The sequence below is a fragment of the Petaurus breviceps genome, unplaced genomic scaffold, assembly GCF_028583685.1.
Source record: "Petaurus breviceps papuanus isolate PSGF00001 unplaced genomic scaffold, PetGlider_PUasm1.0 42, whole genome shotgun sequence".
Classification (NCBI taxonomy): Eukaryota; Metazoa; Chordata; class Mammalia; order Diprotodontia; family Petauridae; genus Petaurus; species Petaurus breviceps.
Window position 1 is genome coordinate 3,461,507 of NW_027186325.1, and position 3,831 is coordinate 3,465,337.

Sequence of the window (3,831 nt, forward strand, 5' to 3'; positions counted from 1 at the left end):
CATTCTATTATGTAGGTAAGTAAAATAAAGATCTACCACTACTTTCAGTTTCAGGGACATATAAGTAAAGTTATTTCCTTAGAAGAATTTTATAGCTAGACCTTTAATGATGATCCTTTGGGATTTCTTGTATTCAATATAATGAGAATATGGACTGGATATAAGGTAAGCATGCTAAAAGTCTACTCCAAAATTTAAACTCTAGTGCTAATTTACATAGCTTTTTTTCTTTTCAGGGGATTGTTTTCTTATATTCTATATTTAGTAGTAATAATCCCATATTTGTAATATGAAGTCTTTCTATTAAGCATTTAGGTTTGAAGAAGCTTTAGAAAGCTATAGGTTATTGTGTTACATTCAAATTTGCTATTTTGGTGTTGGGCAGGTAGAGAAATCTGAATTAAAGCTCCAAAACAAAATTAATCCCATTCTTCTTTTAGAGGTATAGGACTTAGGATGCCAGAGTGGACCGCTTTATGAATAATGTGATTTACAGATCACCAGAAGACAAAAAGACCCTCAATTATCTCTGTCACAAGTTCAGCCACAGGGCTAGAAATCCTAGTTGAAAAAGTTTTGCTATTCCTCTTAAGAGTGCCAAAAGAACTGTTAAAGGTACCTTTTTTAAAAAAAAAACAACTGGGGTTAAGTAACTTGCTCAAGGTTACATGGCCAGGTCTTTCTGGGTGTGGTACTAAGTATCTGAGCTCAGATTCGATCCCAGGTCATCCCGACTCTATGGCTGGTGCTCTTACTCACTGCACCACCTGGCCGCCCCTAAGCAATTGGGGTTAAGTAACTTGCTCAAGGTTACATGGCCAGGTGTTTCTGGGTGGAAAAGTACCCATTAAAATGGAAATATATTAATTGGCAGGAAAATGATGGTAAATTCTTCAACTTGAAAAGCTAAGATCAAAGTGGAGGCAGTGTTGGTTACATGATTTTTGTTTTCAGATGATGTACAATCAATGGAGCTGAGGTGCAGCAAAGTATGGATCAATTCTCTGCTGCTTGTGCTAATTTTGGCCTAACAATTAACAACAAGAAATCGCCACCACCACATCATCTATATGTGTAACTATCAGTTACAGCAAATGGAGTTTTGAATACTGTGGATAAGTTCACTTACCTTGGTAATGTACTCTCTAGGGACATATAAATTGATAATGACTTTGACACATGCATTTCCAGAGCTAGCTCAGTGTTTGGGAGACTGTGAAGGAAAGTATGGGAGAGGAAAGGTATTAGACTGACTGCCAAACTGAATATCTATAGAGCTGCATTTCTTTCTTTCTTTTTTTTAGACAAGATGTTTTTATTTAATTGCATATGTCAGAAGCAACCTATACAGTCTTCCCTCCCCAGAGTCAGGTCAAAGTCCCAGTTAGAGTTGGAGCAGCTTCTCTGCTAAAAAGATAAACCTCCCTTCTCTTCTTCCAACTCCCTATCTCCTGCTGATATCAAGGAAGCTAAGCAAACCTAAGTCCCTAGACCCCAAACCACACCACATCCATTCAGAGATAGTTCAAGGTCTAGAACAGTGGGGGAGATAGGGACTTATGGGGGAGGAAGAAAATTGGGAGTCACAGAGCTGTAGAGAGGCTCAAGATCTCATTCTCCTCTGTAGTAGTAGGCTTCTCCTTAGCAGCTTCCCCTGAAGGCAGGCTCCTCCTTTCTGCAATTAACCTTTTCACTCCCACCATCCACTGACTGACTTCAGTCACATGATCCACCGTCACTGATCAATGTATGTCATCATCTCCATGCCAGTTGTGGTTCCTGAGCTCTTGCACCAGCAGTGCCATCCTCTTCCTCACAGGGACTGACAGCTTCTCACTCTTCCACTGTCCCTGAAGCAAGGCTAGGTGCCAGCTGATGTCATCAAAGACCTGTTTCTGTGTATGAGCCCGGCAGTCCTCCAAAGCCTGTTTCAAGGATCCCATCACATCTTCCAGCATGTGTCCAGGAGAGGTGGTGGTCCCACTGGAGGAGCCCCAGTAAAAGGCTCTGAGACAGGCATCTTTGGAGAACCATCTTGGGGAGCTGCAATCCGCTTAGTGAGGGGTGTCTTTTTATGACTTCTAGCCTGGGTCTGCAACCCATAAGAGAATTGTGGACGGTCATTCCAGCCTCTATCTTTGTTCCCCGGCTTCACGTACAGCTCCACCATTGCCTCTAGAGCTGCGTTTCTGACCTCATTGTTCTATGCCTATGATATCTGGACACTCTATGAGTGCCATGCCAGCCAACTGAATCACTTCCATTTGAATTGTCTTAGGAAGATTCTGAAGATCACCTGGCAGGATAAGGTACCAGACACTGGGGCCGTTTCTTGAACTAAACTTCAAGCATTCAAACTCAGATTTATGGTGCACAGCTCTGATGGGCTAGCCACATTTTTCAAATGAAAAACATACTCTTGCCAAAAAGTCTTTTATGGAGAACTCACACAGGGCAAGCATTCATGTGTTGGTCAGAAGAAGTGATACAACAACAATTTCATGGTATTTCCCAAGAACTTTGGAATTGACTGTTTGACATGGGAGACTCTGGCACAGTATTCCTCAGCATGATGTGCCCACATCAGAGGCTCTCTTCTCTATGAACAAAGCAGAATTGAAACAGATCAAAGGAAACACAGTATACTCCAATTAAGAGTGTCCATCCAAAATACTTACACTATTTGTGTCCAGCCTGTGATAGAGCATTCTAAGCTCCTATTGGTCTGATCAGCAGCAGTCAGACAGATGGAACCTTAACTCTAGCATAGGGATGTCATTTTGGTCCTCTTCAAAAATGAAGGACAACAGCCAACCAACCAGCCAGATCACTTATCAGTTCAGTTGTCAGTCACCTGATGATTGGTAAAAGAAAGAAGACTCTAACCAGGACAGCTTTAATAAAATTGAAGAAACTTGTCTAGGTTCTGAGGTATTGCCTAGGAAAGAACATATAAAAGGCATGCTGTAGGGTAGGAGTGATAATGAGAGAATGGAAAAATAAGGTAGCTAGAAAAGTTACCCAAGATAAGTGTCTGATATTTTAAAATCTGTTCTATGGGTGAACCTCTGTGAAAGAAAACAAATAAGGAATATTTGAATGATTTTTGGATACCATTTCTGACTTTTTCAATTCAAACAAATAATAAGAAAAATGAAGGTCTAAATCTAACTTTTAAAAATCAATTTTTTAATCTGTAGGTTTATCTTGTCGTTTATGATATTATAAAACAGCTCTGAGGAAGTATTATGAATATATTGATCTGAGTTTGGGCATTCCAGGGATATTGAAAAAGCTAAGCTAGGGGAAAAAACTTCAACTACTAAAAAAATGAATCAGTAGAATGTCCAGGATTAGAAAATGGAGTAACTCTTCCAACCAGAGTTAAAGAAGAAACTAGTTAACTGACTTAATTTATTGCCCAGTTACAAGTTTCATGCTTAGCTATAGAAGACTTTTATTAAATATATCATTAACCATAAGTGTATTAAAATGCATTCCAATTTAGTTTAAAATATAATTATTAAACATTTACTATGTCCAGGGTAGTTTGGTTGCACAGTGAGTAGAGTACTGGGCTTAAGTAGTGAGTTTAAGTCTGGCCTCATACACTTATAAACTACATGACTGTGGACAAATCACTTAACCCTGTTTGCCTTAGTTCCTCATTTGTAAAAAGAGTTGGAAAAGGAAAGGGAAAACCTCTCCAATATCCTTGCAAAAAAATGGAGTCATAAGGTTCTGAAAATGACTGAACCAATGCAACATCAATATAACATGTCCAAGGTACTAGGCTACTAGACCATTAAGGTGAAAAATATGTTCTTTCCT

The 3,831-nt window shown here is 39.3% G+C and overlaps 1 pseudogene; it reads right to left on the reverse strand.

Moving 5' to 3' along the window:
- Positions 1-1,482: 1,482 nt before the first annotated feature.
- On the reverse strand, positions 1,483-2,170 carry LOC138171294 (steroid receptor RNA activator 1-like; annotated as a pseudogene).
- Positions 2,171-3,831: the final 1,661 nt, after the last annotated feature.